Consider the following 26,922-nt stretch of genomic DNA (forward strand, 5'->3'; position numbering starts at 1 on the left):
ACTCCTTAGGAAGGCAGGCTTTTTAGAGATACGACTAAGTACATTAAACCTAATTAAGAAGCTAGATGATAAAGAGACAGACTTGGCTTCAGATGGCATTGCAAAGTACAGCATCAGGAATCACAGCTGTGTGCACTTTGATTTTATTTTAAAGCCACGATTTCTGTTTATAATGTGCGTAAGGAAAAACAATTCAAAAGAATGACCAGATCACACTGCAATATTCTGGCAGTTCAAAATCGCTGGTTTTCAGATTGTCTGTTCAGACCTTTAACCTTTGCACAAGACAGTGGTTCCTAAACTGTGCCCTGTGATCCCTGGAAAGCTCAGCTGTCGGAAGTGGAAGCAGCAGAGGCACAGGCACAGCCCCGTGCCAGCTAAGAGGGAACAGGGCAAAGTTCAGTAGGAAAGGACACGGTGCAAAATAGCTTGACAAGTCTTGCATTAAGAGATTCTTAATAGGAGAGACATTATTACTTGCTCTGAAGAAAATGGTGATTTCAAAACTAGAGGCCTTGGCGTTATTCCCCCCCCCAGCCCCAATCATGCCTCTTGAATTCAGCCAGTTTCTGTTGATTAAGGAAGGAAGGAATGTGTGAATAAGATTGCTGAAACCATTATTGAAACACAATGAAATGCTTTGTTCTCCCAGCCAAATCAGAGTTATGGATGAGATTCAGATTATATTCAGGCATAACTTCTGTGCTGTGTGCCTATAAAACATGCCCTTGGATAGCTGTTAAAATACAGTTCCTCCTCCTCTTAGGAAGATTACATCAAAAGAAAACAGTAACAAACGTGTGTTGTACTAATAAGGACTGTCAGGCTGAGTCACAAGACTTTTCTATGCAGTAAGGACAAGCAGAATGAAATGTTTTTTTTAACAAAGCCTAACTTTTGAACAAAACATTTTTCTTTTAAAAGTTTCCAGATTTTAACTGTTAGGGAATAATAAATTAGTATGCATAAGGTATCATTAATAAATCTGCCTCTACTACAAAAGTATTTTCTAATCTTACTGCTTTAAAAATCAGGTTATTTTCATTATGGAAATTCTTCTGCTTCCACTTAGTTTTACTATGTGTAGTGTTACTGAAAAAGAGAGGAGGTCTTTCTAAAACAGAATTAATTATTCCTTTTCTTTTAATTAGAAGATATAGATAAAAATACAACTTTGAATTGAATAAAGGTGATGGTTCTTCCAGTGCTTGTGGAATGAAAAGTGCTTGCTACACTAAAGCCAGGAAACTTACTGTTCTTTTAGATTGTTTGGGGAAGTTTAATAAGTATCTATAGCTATAATTAAATATCTCATTTCAGAACAAAAGAATGATTTACAGGGTTTAAATTATTTTAAGATGTAGACTGGAAAATAGTATTAGGATTGAGGTTTAGTTTCATTTAAAGAAATCTTAATGTTGATTAATCCAAGCATTCCTATATGCATGTATGGAACATGTATATGGATTGAAACACTCAGAACTGAGCCTCTGATTTCCTTTAAGTGGATGTGTTTCATACCTGAGGTATTTGAGCCTAAACTGTTGTCCTATAGTCCATTTATTAGATATAGCTTAAGAATATTGCATGGAACTGAGTGCACTTAGAGACCTAGATTTTGTTATCTGTTAGGTATTTGTGCTTTATGAGGTAACATCTCTAGACTTCTGATAGCATAGAAGATGTGGGAAAAGAAAAAAAGGGCACACTTTCCAAAATCTGGCTTCATATATATATTAAATAAAAAAAAAAAAAAAGGATTAAGGAATAAAATTTTTATTTGTGCATTATAAACAAAGACCAGGTACATTCTTTGGCAAACAAATGTTTTTCTGCTGCACCCATCACATTCCTTGACACATTTTCTTCCTGCAATTTTTTCCCTGTACTGATTCTGAGGACATCTCAGATTCCCCTGTGATTAATGCACAGGCAGAAGCCTGACCAGTTCCTGTGACTGACACAGGCCTGGAAACTGGGGGGTAAAAAGTACTAGAATGGGCTGAGGTGGCAGTGTGAGTGTACTCAGCTACTGCCTCCTGCAGATCCCTTACTGAGACCTACTGAGATTCACTGTGGGTACACCATATATATGACACTAATTGAAAGTTTCTGCTTTGTTGCATGTACACTACACAGCATCTACTTCTGGCCAGAAAATCCTTGCAAGAAATGTGATAGTGCAAGCCAGAGCTTCAGGTTCTAGCTATGGCATCAAATAGAGCATACCTAAATCTAAGCTGTGTTGTAATAAAATAATGACAGAGCAGAGTTTTCCTTTCAGATTGTATTCCCACTGCCAGCTGCTGCAGCAAAAGGAGAACAGGGCTGTAATGTTTTGTGGATAGTGATTTTCTGCCCTCTGTTATTATGTAAACCAGTTTCTGGAATGTGAGCTCTTCTGAGCTGCCATTCTTCTGCATTGTGACACAAGTCTGAATTCAAACTTGCAAGATTTCAGTTCATTGGGCAGAATTTACTTATTCTCACGTTTTCCTTATGTCACTTATTCAGCTTTGTGTTACACAACCTAGAATGGACTGGAAACAGGCTGGTGGTGGTAATTACACCAATGCATATAACCACAGGTTAGGAGGCACATGCTGAGAGATTAAATTCTCAATACATACCACATTTTGCACCTTTTATAGACTTATAAGGCTAGTGGTTGTTGGAGCCTTCATTGATCTCCTAAGCAGTCCCAGAAGCTGCTCTCTGTTCAGAAGTTCTCTAAAAAGAAAGAGTCAGTGTTATTAAAAAGTAGATATTAAAGTCTGGGGGTAGTATATATCCTTAGGGTCCATATTTGCCTATTTAGTACAACCTCAAACAGTTTTCGCTCCTATGCAATTCTCACCAAAAAAAAAATTAAAGAATGCACAACAGAGGGCTGTTACTACTCCTCCCTAACTCTGGGTAAGAATCCTCATTCCCCTCCAGCTTAGGGAAATTCACTGGCACAGAAAGGTATAAATTACATCTCTGTGTGCCAGCTGCAGAGAACCTGGCCACAAATACTTCAGCTGAGACTATTTTATTCATTCCTTTAAAGGAGAGTGACGAAGGTTTTGCTTTCTCTGATCTTGTAACATAAAAAATATTGATAGAACAATCTTTAAGTCAAAGGATAGTTAAGTAAATGTTTATTTTAGACTTACATTATTAAGTGCAGCTACTTAAAAGTGAATAATTGCTATCAAAGTGGGCACACGTGAAAGTAGTAAAATGAGATAAAAATGTAGGAGAGTGAAAAGGCAAGGAGAAAAGCGGCTTTCAGTGTAACAATTAACCACCCAATCCACCCTGCCTTTATTCACTGCAGGATAATTCATTGTAACTGAATTAGTGGTGAAACGTTCAGTAATAGGCCTTGGTAAGGAAATAGGAGCAGTGTATCAGGATATCCTTTTTCCGCCCCGGAGTACCAATACTTTCAATTTTATATACAACGGAAGTAATTAATTGTAGCACAAAGAAGCCCGGCTGTGTTTCCTGATGGTCACACAAGCAACAGCTACTATTGTTTAGCATTTTGAGTACGTACAGTGAAAGCTGCTCAACTGCTTTTTGGGGGGGATTTAATTTCCATTAGTAGCTTTTGAATGCATAGTGGATTATTAATATGCTATTATCTTAGATCCAATCCTGCATCCCTAATCAGGTAATTTTTTGCTGATGCCAGTGAGAGTTTAAACTGTATTAGGTACAGCTGCCAAATGCAGAGATTTGCAGACACAGGCAAATTTCTCACTGGAAGCAAAGGGAATCATAGACTGTTTCTGAGGATTTGCTTTTATTTGTATCTTTAACTTGTTCAAGTTGCAGTTTTAGTACATATTCAAGTATCTTACAGACTAAAAGAGAAAACCTTCATGTCTATGCCTTTAACTTCATTATATATTTTCAGGCATTTTAGCTGACTGCTGTGACTGAAATACAAGTATATCCTTTTATTATTTAGTAGATCTATGTTATCTTAGTTTTGCTGGAATATGAAAAAAACCAGGAGAGTATTTTGCTGCATTTGTTCTTACTTCACAGCAATGCATTCATGTTTAAAGATAGGATCAGACTGAGAAAAAAACAAAAAGGATATGATGAAATTATTTAGTTCATTTGTTTTGTAAAGAATTCAGATCTGTTTCATTCTAACAAGCTTGGAAGAACATAGCATTTCCAGCCTTATAAATGTCCATCTTCATAAATCTCTACAGTATCCACCACTACAGGTGCCAGAAACACATCCACTTGAATCCATGCCTCCTGAGGACAAAGTTGTTATAAACAACAAGACAGAAATTTTCGGTATTGAAAAGAATTCCCCTTGTCTAACAGCAGGTTTAAACAATATTTCTGCTTTCAGCACTGGTTCAGTTTTAGGACAAAGCCTGAGCATCAGCAGAGGAACTGTTAATACAGTGTGGGCTTGGAGCTAAGGATTATTCAAATTCTTAAAAGAAACTAACAAATACCTCTTAAAATAAAAGGTGGAGGAACACAAACATAGCTTAGTTATTAGCTTCTCTCTGAGTGTACTTAAACCATTTGGCACTGCTAACTGATAATTCAGAACATAAATTTTAAAATCAGCTCTACAATCTAACTCTAAATACTTAATCTTCTCTGAGAAAATGAACACTTTTGGGATTTTATGTGCATGCATCTAGGGGAAAACATATTACTAATTCTCCAAACAAACTGATGTGAGTTTGGCACCCTGGTGAAGCCTCTGCTGAGCCTACAAATATTTTCTTTTTCTGTGATTAAACTTTTAATGTTCTTACTACCCAACACTGACTTTAAGAAAAAAACAAAATAATTTGAGGTGTTTCTTTGTATTTATAAGTTATCTCAGGGTTTATTATGGTCTGGTGAAAAGACTACAATATGGCTTTTGTACCTGGGAATCCATAAAACCAAAATAAACCAGCTTCACTAGGCACAGGAAGAAGAAACAGAAAAAGCAACAGGAACTTTGGTTCTTGACTGGCAAAATGTCTCCTGGAGCAAAGTGCTCCCGTTCCTGCAGCCCTTTGCAAGGTGCAGTGGAGTTCCCCACCACACAGCTCCTAAGGAATCCTTTCCCCCCCTGCAGCAGCTGCCTGAGGCAGGGACAGGTACAGCCATTTGTCCTCCTTCCTCCCCAGCCACCTGCACAAGGCAGGAGCCCAAGCAACCCCAAAATACACCAAGAGTTTCCTGTTTCCTTGTGCCCATGCTCTGCACGTTGAGCTGTTATTCCTTGGATTCTTGCCACAGGGCTCTCCAGTGCTGCCCTGTGCCCAGTTCCACATCACACTGGGGGGACCGAAGGTTGGCCGGGGCTTGACTTTTTACTACCAGTGCTTCACCAGCAGAATTTTTTTAAAAAACACCTTTCTTCACAGATTTGATTCTGTCTTATTGAATTAATTGTGCTTAAATTTAAAACACTTAATAAAATCCATGACATTTCTAAGTAACAAACAGCTGAATAAATTTAGAATTAAAAGAATATGCTTTCAAGTAAAATAAATCTGAAAAAGAGACAAAGCCAAATTTATGTCATTTTAAGTGAAATAATTGTGTCCCTGGCTGAAGGGCAATATTCTTTTAATATGTAACATGGAATATTTATTTTGGTAACAGTAACAGAGAAATACTCATCTAATTGCTAACAGTTTTCAAAAATATATCTGGACACAGATTTAAGACATATGAATTCCAGAGACTGAAGAGAAGAAGGATCTACACAGATAAAGTCCTATCACATGGCTGACCTTCTCCCTATATATATATACCTCTTTGTTCTTTTGATATTCAAGTCTGTAGTTCCCAAGTGATTCCAAGAACTAATGAGAAATTCCTGGAGAGGACATAATAATGAAAGCAGCTGGAAGATTATCCAATTCTTGATTTATTTTTTTTAAATACAACTCTCTTCCTCATGACAGTCAGTCTTGAACTGCTTTTTTTATATCTCATGTTAGATTTCCACATCCCATCCTTGCCAAATGAACATATGTTTATTTTCAGATTTTCAGACTTCAGTGTCTTTTGAGTGCTGCTCAATTCATAAAATAAATACTTGATGTTACCAAAACCTGGTGTGTCTGACTTTTTGCAGATTCCTAAAATCTTCACCAGGTAAGATTCTGTTACTGATAACTAGCTGAGTGGAACCCTGTGCCTTTCTGAGAGCCTATCAACTAAAGTGTTTGTTTGCTGGTTTAATAGGCATATTTCCTATCCTGGTAGAGATATTGGAAACATATTTTAAGTACTGCACTGTTTTGAAGGACACGAGTACCTTCTATGTAATGTTTCATCAGACATCCATCACAATCTAAATACTTTTTAACATGGCTGTGACTCAGTATTTTAGATTCAGTTCATTCTCCTGCAGCCCTAATATTATCCTAATGTAGTTTACTTTTGCAGACTTTATTTTGTGATTAAGACAAGGAGCTACATGGTGCTCCTTAATGGGCATTATTTGCCATAGCAATATAAACTTCATTCTCAGCAACAGTTTCTGACCTGACAGGGACTATCACTTGTGGGTATCTTGAGCACCCAGGTGCCTTGAAAAGTATCAGCTGGGATGGCAATTTCTGCAATGTGCAAATCTCCACACCAGGAACTGGACGAAAAGAGTTGATCCATTTCACAACAGATTAAATGCATTCCAAGGCTAGTGGCCTTTGCTAAATTCATGCATACTGGAATGAACTCAATATCTAACATCTGAAAAGCACAGGGCTGTATTAGCACACAGTATTACTGAAGAGATGCTGGCATTAACAGCTCTGGTTCTGGTTGGGAGCACACACACGCATGTTGCATTCTTCTTCCATATTGAGTGTCTATTCTGCTGCTATAATCTGATAGTAGACAGAGTGGAAGAACAGCAGACTCATATTTTCCTTTGAAATTATAAACATAAGCATAGGAGATTCTGTATTGCTTGGCATGGAAGCCGTGATTTTGTCTTTCTTGCTGGCTGGCTTTGTTTTGGACACTGACAGATTCTTCTGGATGATGGTGATCGGAAAAAATTTTCTATAAGTCTGGTAAGACAGGAGCTGCATTTTTAAATGCCTATCACCATAGTATCTGGCCACATACAATTACTAGGTGTGCCTTTGTTTTTTAAAGGCCTGCCTACATTTTAAAGGAGTCTGTGAAGTTGATAGGTTTGAAATTATACTTCCTCTTTTGTTTTGCTGTATAGGGCAGCACACAAGCTAAGCACTCACCAAACCACGTGTGGGTACAACACATGTGAGCCAGACTGCAGAGCCAGCATTCTCATCTGACATTCAGGAGTGGAGTGCACAACATTTACAAGTCCTATCTGATATTAGCATGCAAAAATGGAGCTAGACTGTGGAGAGGTCAACAAAATAAGCAAGCCCATGTTTCCCACAATATAATGCACATGTGGCTATTTGGCACAGATAAGCCAGATTGCTTCCCAACTGGTTATTCTATGGAAACAGTTTATCTGGGCAGGCATCTCAACATGAGCAATTCTTGGTGTGTCCTGGAGGCCTAAAGGGTGTTTTAGTCTGCAGCAAAGGGAAACCAAGTCGGTCGGTATGATCCATATGATCTTCATTTAACCCTACACGTGCAAAGTTCTTGAAGCAGAGTAACCAGGTGACAGGACAAGGGAAAGGCCAGACAATGTCAGCAGCACAACTGCTGTCACTCTGTTGAGTGAAGGACTGAAACCAGCAGCTCAGGTGGGAGCTGTGGGGTCTCATGTTGACAACACTGCTGTCACTGAAGCTCTTTGTGCACTGCTGCTGCTGGGAGACCTCACTTGAAGACAGACAGACAAATTATTGCTTTTCCCATTTGTCCTAATGATAAGGAGCTGGGAACTGCAATGCAAATGATGGCCTTCAGCATCCTTATCAGCGAGCAGAGCAGCTCATTGCAGAAGTTATAATGTATTCCAATCTAACTGGGCTTATTTATTCAGAGACACAGGAAATGGAAAAAGCAAACAAACAATCCTGTCCTCTGCCATGGAACTCTATCCCTCGTGCAGCACCGACACGTCAACCTTCTCAGAACTGTTTTTCCGCGAAGCCAAAAGGCCCATTGGAGTCCCTCATTTTTCCCTACGCTGTTGCCACCACGTCCTGCTCCTCGCCCACCGCAGCTCACACACAGGCCCCCTTGAATCCACATCAAAGCTACTCCGGTAATCCCCACCACCACCTACTCCGTGAATCCTGGCAGCTGCCCCGTTTTCCATGGCGCCAACTCCACCAGCATCTGGATGGAGCTCCCCGGCCCTGCAGCCAAATCCAGCCGCGGCTTCTTCCCGTGCCCCGATCCCCCTTCTCGGCCAGCGGCGCTTCTGTGACAGCGACCTGGCCGCGTCCTGCTCTCACACCTTCCCGCCCTTCCCTACAGGAGCTGCTTCCCCGGGAGAGCCCTGCTGGGCGGCGGGGCGGGATAACGCCCGGGCCCGGGCGCTCGGAGACAGGCCCGCTCAGGCGGCGGGGCCGCGGCGGGGCAGCGGGGGAGGCAGAGCGAGCCCGGCCGGCTCCTCCCGGCCAACTTTCCCTCGCCGCGGAGCCGCTCCAGCGCTCCCGCCCCCGGCACGTGCTGACGGACGGGCGCGCTCCCGCCTCCCCGCGCGCCCCCGCCGCGCGCGCGCCCGGCCCGCAGTGATTGGAATCCGGCTCGTTCCCGCCCCGCCCCGCGGGGACGCGCCGGGAGCGCCCGCCGGGACACGGAGCCTGCGCCGAGCCCGCGCCGCCGGCCCGGCCCGCCCTCCCTCCCCCGCCCGACACGCACCCGCCTTCGCCCCCGTCCGAGCGCAGCCGTCGGGGCCCCGGGAACGGCCCGCGGAGCGCGGCGGGGCGCGGCCCCCCCTCCCCGTTCTTCTTCCCTGCCCGCGCCGAGGATGAGGAGCCCCCACGGCCGGTGAGTGCGGGCCGGGCCGCGGAGGCCTCGCCCGAGCGGGGAGCGCCGGGGCGCCCCGGGCAGCGCCGCGCCCGCCCCGTGTCCGGCCGGGGGGCGCGGGGCGCTCCCTGCGCGGCGCTGCCCCGGCCCTGCCCGGCGGTGCCCGGCGGGGGCTGCGCCGTCGAACGCGGGTCCCCGCGGCGGTGCCGCCGCCCCGGCCTGGCTCCCCCGGGCCCGGGGGGCGCCCCCGGCCCTTCCCGGCCCCGCCGGCCCTTCCCGGCCCCGCCGTGGCGCTGGGGGCGCTGCGGCCGCGCCGCGGGGCCGCGGGCGGGGGTCGGGCCGGGCCGGGCCGGGGGCGCCGCGGGGCCCGGCGGGTCCTGCGTGGGCAGGGCCGGCGCGGCGCTCCCCGGCCCTGCGCTCCTTCCCCGCTTCCCTCCCTCCCTTCCCGGTGTTGTAATCCCGGGCCCGCTGCCGAGCGGCCCCGGCCGGACCGGGCGTCGTGGGAAGGGTACGAGCAACGAGGTGCTTCGCCTCCCTTTTGTGCGAGCCTTGAGCAGAGCCGGGCGCCTGCTTTCCCAGCCGGGTTTTACCGGCGTGTAACAAAACGCCGTCTGAAGAAATAATAACCCCTAATTCTCGCCCGTACCTTGGTAGTGAAAGATGGTGCTGTTGAGGACCGGCTAACAACGCTGTTTTCATAACTGATTACAAAATCTATTGAACGGGGTTCAAAAGCATGAATGGCTTTTTACCACCTTTCAATCAACCACCCTCTGATGTTGTTTTGGTAAAATTAAGAGTGAATTCAGCAGCAGGGAATGGCAGTAAGTTGTGGTATTTCCTTTCAGCAGTCGCCTGTTACTTTGTGTCAAAAGTAGTGTGATGATTCTTCCCAGTGTAAATTGATTCCCTCCGAATTTGCATATTTTGTTCTCTGCTTACAGGTAATTATCTTTGCGTTCTTTTATCAAGTTAGTGCGCTAGGGATTGTTCAGGCCTGTTACCTGCAAGGATAGTGAAACTGCTTTTGTAGGCAAGGAAGACTTGCCTGAATTGCAAGGCTTGCCTGGTTTGTAGTAGAACCTAGTCCCGGAATAAAAGGTTAACATGAGACGATGTACATTCAGAGACTTTGTCCAGTCCATAGCCAGAAATACCCCATGTTGTGGCATTTGTAGCACTCTGGACTCTTGCTGGCAACGCATTGGTCTTTTGTTCTTGTACTTTAGTTCCTTTTGTAACTTTTTCTTAGGTTATGCACCACGTTTTGGGGACAGAGTGTGTATGTATGTGTGTTTTATATTTATTTACATAGAGACATACAACCTGGTGGGCTTTGAGTTCTGGTTGGAAATGATTCAACCCAGTCCTCAGAATGCCCTGCTGGCTGCTCTGTTCCAGGGACAATGAATGTGTGTGGCTGGATGTGTGGCTGAATTATTTTTGTTCCCTCAATTGTGAAGTAATTTAGGTTTGAAAGCGAGCTCTGCATGTTACCTGTTCGAGCCCCTGTTCAAGGTAGAGCAGAAAGCTGTTGGTAAATTGCAATCCTGAAATAGCACGTTACTGGGAATTCATGGAGCAAATACGTGTTTGGTGAAACACTACAGAGCTAGAGCACGGAATTTCTTAAAGTCATTGCATGGGTCCCAAATCCTGGTGTTTTGGACACTGCTGGGCAAGATCCTCACAGTGAAAACTGTGTGCTTTGTTACAAGAATCAAAAATACTGACTGTGGCAGAGTGTGTGAGTGGTACATGGGCTTTATTTGGATACCAGCATTTAGGAATTAAGGATTTAAACTGGGAGTGATATAACCGAAGTAATAACTTTGTTTTTATAGTAGTTGTATTTATCGAACTACTCCAAGTCAGGGCTAACAAATTTTTGGTTTGGGATGAAATATGGTGCTTGTTCAGATGTGCAGTAAACAATGCCTGCTAACTTCTTCCAAAATGGACATATGTTTGCAATGGATAAGCATTACTCTGGTGTGAAATGCCGTGGAGTATTGCACTGCAAAGGGGAAAAGATTTCGAAGAAGCAATGAATAGCTTTGTCTGCTTCCCAGAGTCCTGAAAGGCAGGCAGATAATAGATGATTTTAAAAAAAAATTTATTCATTTTCCTTGGGTTTAGAATTGTGAATTGCTAATACTGGATTTGTTCAGGAAGCAATATACATATTCTGTGGTTATGGAATATGAAAAAAGTAGGAAACTACTTGTTACATATTTATTAACTTATATTTTTACAACAAAAACACAGTGCAGGGTATCTTCATAGAATCACAAAATCATTTGGGTTGGAAAAGACCTCTAAGATTATTGAGTCCAGCCATTAACCCATCACTGCCAAGTCCATCACTAAACCATGTCTCTAAGTATTTAAAAACAAAAAAATGGTTGTGAAAACAGTGATCCTTAATATGTCTAAATTAATGGAATCTCTCTTAAAGAGAACTTCCAAGGTGTGGTGTGGCACAAACATGTAGATAGGAGGATCTGAGCCCATCCCCTTCACAGAAGGGACCAAAGAACAGATATCAGTGCTTGCATTGATTTTGCCATAGCCAGGTTTTCCAAGAGAAGCACACCCACCTCCCTCAAAGCCCTTAAAAGCAAGCAAACCAAAGGAAAAGATTTCCTCCTTTTCTTTCTTGTTGACCATTGTGGCTGGTAACTTTTATGATGAGAACAGTACCTCTTTCCAAGGGCAGGTGAAGGTCTAACACAGTAACTTCTTTGGTAAATTGCTGAAAAGTGGATGGATGAGTGAGACCAGGGAAAGTTTTACAAGTGTTTGTTTCTCCCTGCTTATGTCAAGCATCAGTTGAAGATCTGTCCTTTCTCTCTGGATATCTGGGAAAGCATCAGGTATTTCTTGGTTCCTCAGTAAAAAGAGGGCATATTTTCAGTTCCTGGGATTTCTTCACTTATCTTCTGTTTCTTATCTTACTGTAAGATATCTTCTCTTATCTTATTGTCGTCTGTAAATAAATGATAGAAGGAACTCAGTAATTTAAAAGTATGTGACATCAGAGTCCTGCGTGGGTACAGATGGAATACTTGGAGCCTTGTTTCATTTGCTTCCTTTGTTTCATGTTCCCCCAATGCAGGACTTGGGGGTGGGCACAGACTGTGCCTCACAACAGGTTTTTTCCTTTCACTGCTGCTGTCTCAGGGGTTCCACTTTTTTCTTGGGCAAGATCTGCAGAACCCTCTGCAGTTGCCCCACCACACTTGTGCTGATGGTTCCCAGTTGCCATGATGTCTTCTGTGCCTTCCATGATGGTTGTTGCTTTAAAGGGAAAATGGGATTGCTTTCTGCTGTGAAGTCTGTTGAGGGCTTGCTACTCTCAGGCAGAAAGTAGTTTGACTTGTACTTAAAAACGTTTAAAACTGACAATGAATGTAAAACTTAACTGGCTGTATGATGTCCTTTAACAATAGTATGGAGACTACAGTTGGTGATCCTTGGAATTGGGTAAAAAGTTGAAATAGTCACCTAATTTTTCTTCATTTTACAGAAAACATGATTTTAGCTTTCAGAATGCTCTTATTGAGAAGATCTGTGGAATAGCTATTTTGTGAGGGATTCAGCCCAGCAACATCTGTGCAGTACATGGTACTCAGGGTGTGTAAATCCCAGGAGGTTTAGTTTGATAAAACAAGTACCTGGCCCACCACTGACCAGGCAATCAACTAGGGGACAAGCTGCCAACTTACCAGGGTAGTCTTCATTGTGGGTTGGCTTCCCAGCACCTCACTGGGTATGTTTATAAAGCATATTAGGTGTATTTGATGTCCATTTCCCATCCCTCCCCAAAGCAAAACAAAGCAATTATTCTACTAATCTTCACTATATACTTTGAATTTCATTGTTGTAGGTTCACGACAGTGAAGCACTTCAGGTTGTTGTGTATTTGATATGTTGAGAAGAACTTTATGTTGTGGTAGTGATAAGATGCACGGGTTTCTGGTTATGACTCAGTTGTTTCAGCTGTGCACAAATGGTGTGAGAAATATGGCCATTCTGTTTCAGGTTAATAATCCAGATAGTTTGATTTCTTGCCATTTTTCTGACAGGTGCCTTGTAGTTGCTACCCCATTTCATTTGAGTTCTGTGCATTTCAGTCAGGATTGCTACTGTTCTGTGATGGTCGGGTTAGCAAAATTCAAAACAAGTATTAGAGTAGGAAAATAAACTCCATGGTTGTGATAATATTCCCAGATCGTATAGGCACAGTGAAAGGAGGAGCCACAACAAATCCTTGCTGAAGGTGGGGTGTGTTACTGCCTCAGAATTTCTGCAGTGACACCTGTTGTTTCAGTGAAAGTGATTGCCTTGATGGAGCTCTCCTGTGAGTCACCAGCTGAGTCTGGAACCTGAGTTCTGTACCGAATTCACAGGTGACTCTTCACTGGGGAGGGGGGAAAGTGCTCTGAGTAGCATGAAGGGTGTGAACTTGAAATGTTTTGAAAGGTTTTGATAAGACAAAAACCTGTGTAGTAATAGTTCACAGGGTGCATGCCTGCAGCATGTGGCTGATTGCTCTGATGCTCACTTCTCCCCCCAGATACAGAGGAAAATAAAGTAGGTTTAAATGCAATTACAGTATGTGATGAGTTGTCTGTGCATTCAGCTCTGCAGTATTGTAGTGTAATTCGCATCATAACAGCAGCAATGCTTTTTACAAAAATTTAAGATCACTTAAGTTTTCACAGTGCCTCCTCAGATAATGGTATTACATGATGGCTTCAGTCAACTTTATTAGCATAAAATGTGGAAGGAACTAGCAATTCCCTCAGTTCACCATCTCAAAGAGAAAACTGTCAGTCTTGCTATGTTTTGGTTGATAAAATTGCAAGCAGATGTAGCAGAGATAAGTTAAAGAAATATCAAAATCTCAGAAGATATGCACCAGGATATAAACATGGAAGCCATTTGCTTTTCTCTTGTCTTCATAGTGTTAATTACTAAGAACTTTTTCTTGATTTGAGAAAACACCACCTAAAACCATTTGTAGGCCTTTATACTTCCTCTGTGAGAGCCTGGTCCCAAACTTGTCTGGAAACCAGTGGACAGAGCTCAAATGACTTTGGAGGACTGAAGTCATCAGGGATTTCACTTGCACAAAGAATCAATACTCTGCTAATGAGATTTGTTGTGCAAATTAGTACATTACGTGCTCAGAGTCAGAATTTCAGGGATATGGGAGCGGTGAATAAGCTCAGATATCTTTTTCTAAATTAATCATTCTTTTTCCTATTCTGTGTTCAGTTGGAAATTCGCAGTGCAGTGGTCAGGCAGAGGCACAGGCAATGTCCCATGTTTTTGTGCAGGGCTGCAGAGGGTTTAAAAAGGAAACATGAACAGAAAAGTTGTGAGGAATCGTTCAGCAGGAAAAATGGATATTGGGAATATGAAGAACTGTATCATCCCCTTGTCCCCTATGCTGGGAACGAAAGAACTTGGAGAGCAGTATGAGAACAAGAGTGATTTGCTGGAAGAAGGCAGAGCGAACCTCAGTGACAGGAAATGTGAGTGGGAAAACCAGAAAGCTGTGTAAAATGTGCTCCTGCTGGCTGCATATCCTTCTTTGTGGAAGAGAAGTTAGCCTGGAACAGAGTGCCTTGGAGAAGGTTTCAGAAACCGTCCTGTCCCCCTCCCTGTGTTGTCCAAGGAACAGGCCTTGCAGTCGTCAGATACTGCTTTGGACAAGTGAGAGTTAATTCCAAGAGGGGATTGGGGCAGGGCACAGGAAGGCACTGCCAGCTAATGAGGTGCAGCCCTTCTTAGACTCAGTGCCCCAAACTTCTTCTGTCCAGATTGCTGAAAGGATTTTAGCAGTAATGAAAAATGCAGTAGTGGTACTGAGTGTTGGGCAGAAATGTCCATGCTGTTAGAAGATAGGGAAAGTTTTACTTTAAAGTATTTTTTAAAACTTATTTTGAATGTCTCCTTTCTTGGAGACAAAGCAAACAATAAAACTCACAGGAAAAAAAAGTGCTTTTTTTGTTTTAATGTATAGATGTGTTTTTCTAATTTTATCTTCCACATTTACTAGTTTACAATCTTTTTTTTTTTTTTTCTTTTTGTGAAAATATCCTATGGAAAATTTTCTGCAGGAGTATTCTGAAGCATATGCCATTCGTTATGATTGAAGATTATACCCTTTCCCACCCAGGCAAATTATTATTGTGAGCCTAAAATTAAATTAAAAATTGTGTAGGTTTAGTGTCCAATCTGTCACATTTGCTGAGCTGAGCTAATGGTCCTTCTAAGGATAATTCTTCTTTAAATCTCATAGTGTGGACTGAAGTTTAAGACAGATAATATTGTATGCCCTGGCTTTCTACTATGCTTAGATGAATGAAAATTTTTTTAAACAATGCTAATTCCATGTATATATTTTAAAATATTCTATTACTTTTACATTAATAAATTCTTTACTGATACTGGTTTACACTAATCTTTGTATGTTTTGTAAAGCTCTCTTAGTACATGGTGACATTTGGGGTTTTTTGGAGCTTAAAACTACCATTAATTTATTATAACTCTAAAAAGAATCAAAACCTGGAATGTTATTTTACTCAGAAGTTTATGGCAGAGGTCTCTGATGAAGTGTAGAAACATCCTCATATAGCTGATATTCTTCAGTTTTCTGCTCTTAAAATTTCTGGGAAGGAATGCAGTTAGGGACTCGCTAATTTGGGTTAAACCAGGAACTGCAAAATAAAACCCGACCCAGACAGGACAGTTTTTATTCAAACCCAAACCTCTGTTGAACTGTCTGTTTTTGTTCCGCCCCTGGCCCTGTTTCGCTCCCCCACCTCTCTCCAAATTCACAAGTTTTTAAATGTCGAGATGTTTCTAATTTAGAAAATTATTTTGGTGTAATGAACTAAAACAGGGAAGAGGGGACTAAACTGAGGGAGGTCAAAAACCAGATGGAAATAGAAAATCTGAAAACATCTAGTAAGAAAAAAAATCCCCCTTGAAATAATGGAATCTAAATGCTGAAATTATACATCTGCTCGGCAGCTGTGCATTCCTTAGCCAGAGGTTCCGCTGCAGAAATGGCATTACTCAAGTTTTTCTCAAAGTTTCAAATGCTGTTGTATAATATTTACATCTCTAATTCTGTCAGTAATGGTCTTAGGAGCCTGAGGTGGAGGGGGGGTGAATAGAGGTGGAGGGAAGAGCTGATATAAGAATTTCCTTCTTTGTGCTTAAGCATTTGTAGTGTGTATGGTTGTTTGCTACAGTGAAATTCAGTGATTTTCTTTCTTGGTTGTTCTGAATGCTGATGTAAAGGGTGATTTAGTTAATATAAGAGGCTAAAATGTTTTCTTGCTTTGTAAAAAGATAACAACCAAGGACACTCTTGCTTTGAAGAATTTTAGACAAAATTTAAAAGTTTGAGGTTGTGTAAGATAAATGTCAGGGTTTTCAGAAATTCTGAATACTGTTTTCAAACTGTTTCTGCTTTTGGAAGAAGTAATTGTTTATAGGAAGATATTTTTTACTATGTGTAAACTGTGTATCTTTGAACAACCAAAGATAAAATAAATCTCCTTCATGGAAAAGAGAAGCTGTGAGTGTGCTGTAAATAGCAATCATAGGGTCTGCTGAGGATTTGAAAGAGCAGGAGTGGGCCTTGGGGCTCAGGTATCAGGCAGTGTGGGCAGAGGAGCAGTGTCATGGTGAGAAAGGCTTGCTGGGTTTGAGCCCTGGAGAGGAGCCCAGAGCTCTCTTCGAACAGGTTTTCTTACCTGAGATAGGAGCAACAGAACTGTTAATCTCCTTTCCCTATATAACTGCACAGCACCTCTTTCCATATCTATCCATCCACAAGTTATTACTCCATTGTCACTATTGGTTTTTCCCTCCAGCATGTGTAACTTTGTCATGGTGTGAAATGAGGTTTCAGGCTATTAAAGTGTAGCCAGTATGAAGTTTGTATCTACACAGACTAGGTCGAATACTTTATTTGGATTTCACTCTGTTTTCCATATGTTGTGGAGAAGACTGGGCACAAACAGGAGAAATGGGAGGTCTGTGTGCAGTCCCGTGGCTGCAGTCTTGTTGGGATCAGAGCTGGGGTGGGACAGCTGGCATGGCTGGAGTGCTGCAGGGGCTGGTTATGGCCCCCCAGGAAGGACAGGATGGAGTGGTGTGGGGGTTTTTGTTGTGAGAGCACTGTGGGAATCCTTGAAGCTCTTCCATTTGGGTGAATGAGGAGTCAGTGGAGAGCTGTGGGTCAGGGTTAGCAGCAGGTTGGCACAGGTGATGGTGGTGGGTGTCTGATTGTCTTCTGTGGTGAAATGACTGTCTCGGTGAAGGAGTGGAGAGCAGCAGCTGTTGGTTTATATTGACTTCCTTGGGGTAGCAGCAGTGCCACTTGTAACATCCTCATCAACCAACTGATGGAAGTACAGACAAATGGACAGTGGGATAGACTGAAAACTGGTTGAGCTACTGGTTGAACAGAAGCATGAAGTCCAGCTGGAGACCAGCCACCAGCATGTGCCCCAGGGGTCACGGCTGGGTTTCCATAAAGTGCAACATCTTCATAGATGACCTGGATGATGGGACAGAGCACAGGCTCAGAACTTTGTAGGCAATACAGAACTGGGAGGAGTGTTTGGTTGGCCAGGTGGTTGTGCAGCCCCTCTCAGGGACCTGCATGGACTGGAAAGGTGAGCAGAGAGGAACCTCATGAAGCACAACGAGGCAAATGCAAAGCCCCGTACCTGGGGAGGTGCCTTCTGGGCTGTGTTGGGGTGGTTGTTGTGGGCAGGTTGAGGGAGCTGATGATGCCCTTCAGCTCAGCACTGGTGAGACACATCCAGAAGGCTCTGGCCAGTTCTGGGCTCCCAGGAAGAGCCCAGAATGCCAGGTGCCCCTGTGGCACAGAGCTGCTGGAAGCAAGTGAACGAGGCAGGTTCTATTCTCTGTGTTTGGAAAGAGTGTGGAAGGAGGAGCAGCTTGTGAGGTGGTGAAACTTGCAGCTGATGCAGGTATTGCAAACTGGCTGTAGCAGTATTGAATGCCCAGATGATAAAATACCGGATGAGGTACAGTAAGTGCAGTGTAATTTAATTCAAACAGGGGAAAAACAGTAATAGGCTCTAAATTAGGTATTAACACTTGGAGAGATCCTGAATAATTTTCCCAACAGCTCTTTGCTATGAAGCTCCAACTTCAGATTGAACCTATCTGCTTACATTGTTGAAATTTTTTTTTTCCTCTCTTTCATCTTTTTGGTTGTGTTTCCACTGTCACTTTTGTAATTGTGGCCAGGTAGAAGGTTGGATTTGTTTGCTAATTTAGCTGTAAACTAACCCTAAAAAAAAAAATCCCCTGGATTTTCAGTAGTTCCAGCTCAATGTGGTACCATGTGGGGAGTAAGGGGAGAGGAGGGCCAGCACTTCCCTTCTTGCAATCAGCACAGGCTTAAATGAACTTAAGCCAATTTTGATGCAGTATTCTATGGAGTAATTTCAGGTTTTTTAAAAATGTGATTATGCAGCTGTACACATGCATTATATATGTTATATCTTTCTGGTAACACAATTTTAACAGTCCTATTAAGACTAGAAGGTAATTTTTTTTTTGTTCTGGTTTGGTTTTTCCTTCCTACAGCAGTACAAATAGGATGCAGTACTAAACAGACTTGGACTTCTTCAGCTAGGGAAAGAGAAACAGTAGAGAGGGAAATGGTGATGGTAATCTGTCAAATCTTAAATGAAATTAAGAAACTGATGAATAGTGTTTCACCACTGTTGTTTTTTCTCCGTAATGTAAGGGAATGGCAGGTTTACAAGGACAGTAAAGTGGGGTGTTTCTTTCCTTCCTCACAGCGAGTACTTCAGTCAAGGAGTCACTGCCAGAACAGGTGGCTGTGGATGGAAGGACTGTGTGGATTTGTGATCACACAGATTTGTTGGGGGATATGTGCACTGATGGCAATAGCACAGGCACTTGTGTCTAGTTGTAGGTCAGGAACTACACAGGTTTCTGGATGGAGCAAGGGAGGACTCTCTTCTTCCTTCTTCCCCGACTGGTCGGATAGCAGGCGGTGTCACAGGCAGAGTGCTTGGCTAGACATCTGCCACGGTGCAGGAGGCTAATTCCTAGGCCTTTTATCACACCCACATGCACCCAGGCACGTCAGCTCCTCTGCTTTTGCATTTAGTAGTGTCTGTAACGCCTACAGCTTTTCTTTCATATTGCACTGGCACCCAGCTGCCTTGGTTGACACATTCGTTGGGTTTGCTTTAATGATGCTGCCGTCAAACGTGAAGTAACATGTTTTTTTGTATCTGCCTTATCTTGAACATTTTCTGTTCAGGTACTTTATTTTGCTTGGTGTGGAAAGATTGATAATATTATTTCCTAAGGACTGGTGCAGTGCAGCCAGGTAGACTTCCATTGATGTCTGCTGGATGAATAATGAAGTGCCAGATGCAGAGGGCAGTTCTGTGCTGCAGATAAGCCGCCAAGCAGCCGGGTACACTCGAAGGGCCAGTTCTGCTCCTTGTTCACGCCACCCTTGTGCGTCCTTGCCTTTTCCTCTGCAGCAGCACTGACTGGCACTCCTCTGATGCTGTAGGAATTGAAACTGGCTGAGAGATAATTACCTTTTTTGGCTTTTTTTTCCCCCCATTATGCTTCACTTCTTGGCGGAGTAGCTGCAGTTGCAGGGGCAGACCAAGTGTCAGTTTTGGCATTCAGAACAGGAGTGTCCCTTCCAGGCTCAGCTTAGTTGTGGTGTAATGTGGTTGTGGATAAGGCTGCTGTTTGAGAATGTTACCTGTTTTGAAACTCTTTTTTTTTTTTTAATTAGCTTGAATGTTAGTGATCCCACTTAACTTCTTAGTGTATATCGAGTATATCCCCTGTCCACAAAGGAAAAATAAGTTGGTCAGTCTTTACTTTCCCATCCTCGCATTCTTCCTTCCTCTTCTTTTGCAATTGAGTCCTCTGTTTTATAGTTTTGTTAAGTGTTTCTGTCTCTAATGTAGTATGTAAAGTTTTGGATTTTGGCAAATTCCTAGTCCCTAAAACTTCCAAGACAAGCTTCGTGTGTCAGCAGTCTTGAAGATGAGATGTCTACTAAGATTATGGAGTGGATGTCACACTGTTTGTGTTTCAAAGGTCTTGAGCTGTGTTCATGTCCCCAGATGGTAACATCCTTCAATGTTAGGATCAGAAGTGTTCAGTAAACTTGTTATGCCTGATAGGGGGAAGTCAGTATGCACGTGCTGTCCGGCCAGCGAGACATGATGTTTGGCACCAGAGCATGTGGGAGGGAAAGGCAGAGAGAACTGTGGTCAGAGGAATATGTGTGTGAGTGGGGAAATGGATATATTGCTAAGGACAGGGAGGGTGAAATCATACAGGATATATAGAGTGAGCTGGGACAATTACACTGAGAAGAGATGTAGACCCAAATAGAACATGAATCTGTAGGAAACCAGGCCTTCCTACGTCTGTTGCTCGTAGTGCAATTTGTTTGATGTGTGATTGACTTTCTTTTTTTTTCCCTGAATGAAGAGGAAATTTTGAGATGAAACAATCACTTGAGTTTTAAGAACCAGAAATACCACAGGTGTGTGTTTGGCATCACTGCCAGGGCAGAAGGGATCAATTCAGCCAAGTTTTTTCTGCTGTTTTCCTCATGTAACCTTGGCTTTAGTAGAACACGGAGAAAGCACAATGGAATCTTTATATAGGAGGGACAGATATAACAACAGGTGTGCTGTTCCCAAATCCAAGGATTTTTAGAGTTGGTCAAAAGGAGGACAAAGTGACACAGCATCTAACAAGTGAAATGTGGGTGCTCCTTTCTCTGCACTACACTAAGCTGGCTTGTGGCTATGAAGGGGGAAGTATATTTGAGAATTAAATACAGTTTTTAAAAATGTATTTTTTTCGAAGAACTGCTGCAGTTGAAGCAGGAAGTTACCTTTTTGACAATGGCCATAACAGAATTAAATGCCATCATAACAGTGCAGTTGATATGAGAGAATAATCTAAAAATGTAGTGCTGAAATGTGTGACCAGCTCATAGGAGTACACAATGCAGCCTCATGTTTATATATTAGTGTGTCTGCATCCACACTCTTCCACCTACTGAACCCATTGCACTGTAATAGAAAACAGATTCTTTATAAACTGCTTGTTGCAAATTCAGTTGTTTTTGAAAATGCTGGATTTGCTGAATGCTACTCTTATGCACTGGATTTCTGTTCAACAGGAAGCATTATCATCCAGAATCTGTGCTTGTGGAAGGTGTATTAGGAAATACTTTATTGTTGTGCAAAGAAATTCACCAATACTGTTGAGTTTTTAATTTAGAATTCAGGTTTCTAAAAGTATACTTAAAAAATAACTTTACTTAGACCAGTAATTTTGATATATCTTTCAGAAGATTCTCTTCTCCTGGAAGCAATAACACAAGGATAGCTTCCTTTGGCTCAGTGGGACTGCTTGTCCAGGGATATGTTAGAGATCAATGTTTAAATTGGCACTTGATAAAACAATTAGTGTAAGTACACAGTCACATTTCTCATAGGAAATTAAGTGTGTTCAAAAGGACAGTTCATTTAGAATGACACCTGTCAGGTTCCATGTTGCTCATGTACCCAAGAGAAGTACATAAAGAAGTTAGAAGACATTTTCCTTTTCAATACTTTTTAACAGTGCTTCATGTAATTGTTTTGTGTCTGTTCTATATCATTGTTTCACCATGTACGTGTTTCTGTGATATGTAGTTTTCAAATTAGTTTGTGATTGTGAAAACATCAAAATTTTTGTAAGCACAGATGTATTTCCTGGCACTGCTTTTCATTCCTTAAAATTAGTTTGCAATGACAAGGTTAGTTGGACTTTTTAGTTTGTTTTGGTTTGGGGTTTTTTTTGTTGGCCCTCCCTCCGCCCCACAGTGACTGGTCGTAATCTGTGCTGGCATGAAACTTGTGCTGAACAGAAGTACTAAAGGTATTTGTGAATGTCCTCATAAAACATCACAGTGGTGTTTTGGAAAACAGAATCCTCGGTAAAATATGTATACATCTTGTTATTTTTAGCACAGTGGGGTTGACTCCTGTTAAAGCCTTCGGGATTACTTTGTAGTTTTAGGACTGTCTTAATTTTCTTTATATGTAGTTGTTGTGTGAAATATCCCAATAATAGGTCTCGAGACCAAACTACGACCTGGGGGAGTAACAGGGGATGTTTATGTTAAAAAAAGACACAACAAAGTAAAACTATAGGGAGGATGCTAAGGGTGGAACTGTTATATTGGCCTTCTGAAAGAGAACCAACACTAATAACTTCTTGCAGGCCATTTAATAGCTGTCAGGTAATCACGTTATGGTGTTTTGAGCTTCAGTTCTAATGTGTAAACATACTTGCTCTTCCACTTTTAACCAACAATTTGAATAGATTTTATTTCAATGACTAAGCATTATTAAATATATTCTAAAAGAAAAATAGCTGTTGTTTTGTTGGAATATGTGTGACATTTTCTGTTACCCTAAGGTTAATTGAGAAAGGCTGAGTAAAACAGAAAATACTTTAAAGTTTGATTATCTGATACAAATTACAAATTGGAAATAAATTCTGTTGATTACTAAGGTAAGAGAGTTCCTTTGTGGAAAAATTTAAAAGTCTGAGTTCTGTATAATCTGAAAGACAAAATGTTATTATGTATGATGCATAGAAGCCAAATAACTGTATTTTGCCTTCTGCAAATTGAGGTCTTGCAAATATGTCTATTTGCAGTAAACAAAAAGTTACATTTGAAGTGCTCATATTCTGTAGGTAAAAAAGGCATCTGAGTAGGGTTTTTGTTCTGATACATAACAACACCAAAAAAATCAATCCTGTGCTTACTTTACCTGGAATTCTAGAGGTAAAGTAGCCAGTTGTCAGTGCTTCTGATCCTTGACCTGTGATAACTGAGGTTAGGAAATGTTCATAGTGGGGAGGGTTTTTAAGTGTATTAGTGTGTCTCTAAGAGTGATTATTTTCATGATTATTTTCATCATCCTGCCTACTCTAGCTATTTTTTTCTCAGATTTCAAGTCTTCTGGACACTCCCATTGTAGTGGTATTTGATGTTGCTCACTAGATTCTCGAGGTTTAGCATGAAGGCAGTGCTTCAGTTCAACATCTCTTAGCATTTAGAATTTGTTCCTATTTTGTAGTTCTGAACCAATACAGGGGAAAATGTGTGAGTGGAAGGAAACTGTAGATACAGGTCCCTTAGCTCTGAATTTCTGTTTTTGACTTCTTAAGTATATTTAAAGATCCAGGCCCAAAACTTGACGACAGTGAAGAGTTTCTGGCAGCCTTTGTTGCTGGTGGGGTATATTTTTTACATAACAGAGTGATTCTACCTATACAGTGTACAGTGGCCAAAGGTCTCTTCATGGTAGAGTTGCAGAATTGCCACCCTTACCGTTTTTTTTTAGTCTCAGGTGTAGTTAAGCCAACAAAAGTACAAACCACTCCTATGGAAGTCATACAAAAGAGATCCTGTGAGCTCCTCTCCCACAGTGATGGCCTAAAGACTTGCACCCTCCTGAGATACCCCGAGAGCTTTCTTTTCTGTTCTGATAGAATAACATTTGGTTGTGTGTTTAATGAGCAAAATTGCTACTGCTGAAAAAATGTTTTTCAGGTCGTTCTTTCTCTCTTCGTGCACCGTGCTGTCACTGGAATGATTGATTATTTTTTTTCCAAGTCTCTGCCTCTTATCTGGTAGCATAATGGCATCTTAGTAATTTCAGTATGTTCAGAACGGTAAAAATCTTGTCTGTGTTGTTTACAGCAAAATACTTAGTTATTCCAAATTGCAACAGCCTTTTTTCATGGTACAGAACTCCTTGCCTTCAGAGAAAATAGATGGAGACAGTTTGTTTATCTGTAAGATCATCTCATCACGTTCTGTTGAGGGGTAACTTGATTGTTATTTCTGTGTATGTGTAACTGACCTGAAAACTTAAGACATTGTAGCGTTGTTGTTTCCTAAATAAACTATATGCCTATAGTTCGAAAAACTAAGTGAATTCATAACAAAATTGTCCCTTTCATTTGTATTTATGAAGTGATGCTTTGGTTCTGAGATGTAAGATGGAAAAGAGCTATTCTTGCTAATTCCTTGCTTGTGAGTAGGATGGGTTCGTTTCCAAGGAAAGTGCAGCCCGGGTGAGTTTTGAGTCAGGGCAGGGGTGGAAGGAGGAGGGAGCCCTGGGGTCTGTCCGGGCAGCGGTGGATCCGGGAGCGGGTTCCCGGCGGCCGCGGGGACACGGCCGGGCTCCCGCTGTCCGGGGAACGCCGCGCACCGGGCCAATGCTTCGCTTCCCTATTCTGGGAGGGGCACGACCGGCTCGGTTCCCGGGGATGCCATTTTGAGGTGAAATGTCTCTCCGAGCGCTGCGGAGCGGGAGGAGGGGCGGAGGGATCGGGTTACGGCTCCGCATTCCAGCGCCGCCGCTGTCCCTGCGCCGGGAGGGGCTCGGGAAGGGGCCCGGCACCGAGCGGCCGCGCCAGATGCGGGACCCGAACCGCCTCGCCCGGGGCCTTTCATTTCTGCAGGCTTTCGGGGGTTTGGGTTGGCTCCGAGTAAGCATAAGAACTTATTAGGAAAGAACTTGGGTTGGAACTATTTTTAGAGATCAGAAATCCTTGTGGCTCTGTTTAATTTTGCTGTGCTGCGGCAGTGGTTATAAGGACTTTCTGGAAACAGACTGTTGTGCGTCAAGTATTTCCTTAAGAGCTAGAAAGTTAGTTGTCTGATGCATTTACTGCCTTCTCATTTTTCAAGCCGTTACCTGTATTTACAGTACTATGTAAATTATAGGTAAATATTTACTTTTTTCGTGGAGATGTAGGTTTAAGTATTTTGCATGTTTTCCCTTCTCTTCCCATGGATACAAAACACCGATTTGAAGTAATGTGTTTTAAGGATCGCGTAATTTCCATTTCATGTTTGCACTGCAGAAGCTCTCAGTTGTTCCTTGACAGAACAATGGTTGTGTACTTAGTGCACGCTTCTTAAAGCTTTCACCATTAAAAAAAAAAACCTGCAGGAGAATATCATTAAGTCCTTTTGTAATAGTACTGTGTTTGTGTTTAAAGTTGACTTTGGAACAGAATGTTTTGTGGAATATTTATCGTAGTTGTTACTGGGCAAAGATACAGCAACATCAGCTTATACCTACTGTTCCTGCAGGGTCATTAGCCCGTCTTGTGTGCTTCTTTTGGGCTGCATAAATGTTTTCACGTGAAAGAAACTAAGGAAGAAATCTCATTTTGAAACTCTGACTATGTTGTGTTGTGGGGTTTGGTGTGTTGTGTCCTTCCCCCTGCTTTTAATTCGAGTTGTGAATCATTTTACCAGTCAGGTGTCCATAACTGTTGACTTTTTTTTCCTCTGCCTCCTGTATGTTATCAGAAACATGAGGTAAATAATGATTCTAGATTTAGTTCATGGAAAGGCTCTGCAAGGGTGTGGGATACCATATTCATCAGAGCTTAAATGATGAATACTGTATATTGAGTGCTGTGAAATGTAAAAAGCAAATCAGCTGCAAAAATATCTTCTCTGGCAACTGGTTGGAGTCATATTATTTGTAAAATAACTTAAAGCTGTTAGATCATGGGATTTTTCTTCATGGCATGTAACCTCTCTGTAGCAAAAGAGGTAAAATGATCCCGGTTGTGGTTAGCAATGCAGCTCTCTTGTCAAAGGAATTCCTTTTATTCCCCTCCCTCCTCCCACAAATAAAAGCAATCACCCGCTGAAATGAGGAGTCCTCTGCAGTTGTTTTAGTTAGAATGAAACACTTGAAGATTCAAGAGTATCTTGTTCTGATGAAAATTCCTTCTGAGAGTTGCTGCTGCTTCGTCTCTGAGCTCCCCAAAACTGAAGGGATCAAACTGATTCTTTCTGTTTCACTGCAGGGAGTCTTTTGTGTCTCTCCAACCAGTAGAAGTGTCTCTGGTACAGGTTGGAGAGTTTTTCTTCTCCTCAGCCTGAACATGACAGATCTAATCTTGACTGGTTACTGTCTGCACCATGAGTTTAAAATCTGAACGTAAACTTATTGGTAAGATTGAGTTTACCCTAAGATCAATAAAATTTGGCCACTATAGCAAAAATGAAAATGGACATTGAATCTCATTTTCTTATTAAGACTGTATACAGTAAAAATAAATTACTTGATCACCTCAGGTACTCTTCAGCCAAATTCTCCTCAGTGTTTTCTCAACTTACTGCTCCTTGTGGTGTAATTTAAGATGTGTGTGTTGCTGGTTAAAAAAAAAAGGTTAATTAACAAAAAGCAGTATACAGTGGATGCAACTGCTGTTTTAAATATATAAAGGTAATAGATATAAAAAACCCCACACCTTTTTATTTCTGTTCTAGTGTGTACATCAGTAATTGTTTTCAGTGCAGTTCTGATAGTTTCATCATTTTTATACTAAGATCTCAATGTGTATAATACCTAGAAATGAGAAAAGAACTATAAATGCACAGATGTTTTTTACTTAGATCCTCCTGCCGGTTTGGAAACTTCAAGCAGTCTGTGAGTGTGAAGTCACTGTGCTGAGATCCAGTGCAAATTAACAGATGCACAGCTCTGGGTAAAAGTTTATCACCGAGCCCCGATTTCTGCCCTAGCTGAGGCAGAGCACAGCTGCTGCAGTTGCACTGTAAGTGAGCAAGGCACATATCTGAATCCTGCTGCTCCTGCCCACGCATGCTTACCTTGCAAAATGTTTGCATAGATCTTCATAAAAAAACTTCCCTTGATCTGCCGTGGCAAGCAACAAAATTATTTTGGCACTGAAATAACATGGTATTTGAGCTAACAGCCTGGCAGATGGAGGATATGGTGTGTGTTGTGTTGCTCTTGCTGTGAAGCTGTTATTTGTTGACCTGTCTGATAGAGCAGTGACATAATGGGTGGGTCTGTGCCTTTTACTTCTCTTATA

General features: G+C 42.0%; 1 protein-coding gene and 1 long non-coding RNA gene across 4 annotated transcripts in view; one reads left to right on the top strand and one right to left on the bottom strand.

Annotated features, from left to right (window-relative positions):
- The window catches only part of LOC135417865 (uncharacterized), a 64,551-nt gene extending 55,823 nt beyond the window's left edge, over nucleotides 1–8,728 (bottom strand). The window contains exons 1-2 of one of the 3 annotated variants that reach the window (XR_010432252.1): nucleotides 8,216–8,728; nucleotides 2,631–2,730 (exon numbers count right to left, since the gene is read on the bottom strand). This is a non-coding gene — a long non-coding RNA (uncharacterized LOC135417865). The remainder of the gene's footprint in view (nucleotides 1–2,630; nucleotides 2,731–8,215) is intronic. The other 2 variants (XR_010432253.1, XR_010432251.1) reach the window with 2 other exon arrangements.
- Nucleotides 8,729–8,770: 42 nt separating this feature from the next.
- Nucleotides 8,771–26,922, top strand: part of BMPR1A (bone morphogenetic protein receptor type 1A) — a 79,441-nt gene continuing 61,289 nt past the window's right edge. The window contains exon 1 of the mRNA XM_064662464.1: nucleotides 8,771–8,925. The gene's annotated coding sequence lies outside the window, so the exon portion shown is untranslated. The remainder of the gene's footprint in view (nucleotides 8,926–26,922) is intronic.

This window comes from Pseudopipra pipra, chromosome 8 (genome assembly GCF_036250125.1).
Source record: "Pseudopipra pipra isolate bDixPip1 chromosome 8, bDixPip1.hap1, whole genome shotgun sequence".
Classification (NCBI taxonomy): domain Eukaryota; kingdom Metazoa; phylum Chordata; class Aves; order Passeriformes; family Pipridae; genus Pseudopipra; species Pseudopipra pipra.